This window comes from Gavialis gangeticus, unplaced genomic scaffold (genome assembly GCF_001723915.1).
Source record: "Gavialis gangeticus isolate Ggan-Ray unplaced genomic scaffold, GavGan_comp1, whole genome shotgun sequence".
In the NCBI taxonomy this organism is placed as follows: Eukaryota; Metazoa; Chordata; order Crocodylia; family Gavialidae; genus Gavialis; species Gavialis gangeticus.
Genome location: NW_017728964.1, coordinates 5,452,705 through 5,453,159, shown reverse-complemented (window position 1 = coordinate 5,453,159; position 455 = coordinate 5,452,705).

Here is a 455-nt window from a genome sequence, read left to right as displayed (position 1 = left end):
TTTTTTTTTTTTTTTTTAACAGGATAAAAATAAGTAGAACCTTTACCAATATGCTATGGATCTAGAGTTGTATTATTCAGTTTAAGATTGAAACAAAAGCCAATATAGCTTCACCGGCATGAGTTAAATACAATCTGCAGGGACGTAAAATATGAGCTTCATTACCAGAAGCAGCTAACAGAGCAGAACAAAGGAGAGCTTGATCCATTGACCATCAAGACCACTGAAAAGAAGAGTGTCCTTAACACCTGCGGAATGAAGAGTTTAGAAGGGATCATGTAGATTATAATGAGCCAGGGAGTCAGTTGACTCCCTCAGCACTGCCTGACTAGAAGTGCTGCTGCCAGAAAATTGGTTTTAAAATTTGGGTAAAGGAAGACCAAGACATCCTTTCTGGAATCCAGTCCTCAGCTATCACACTAAGATGTGGGGGGACATGGGCACACTAGAAGGAA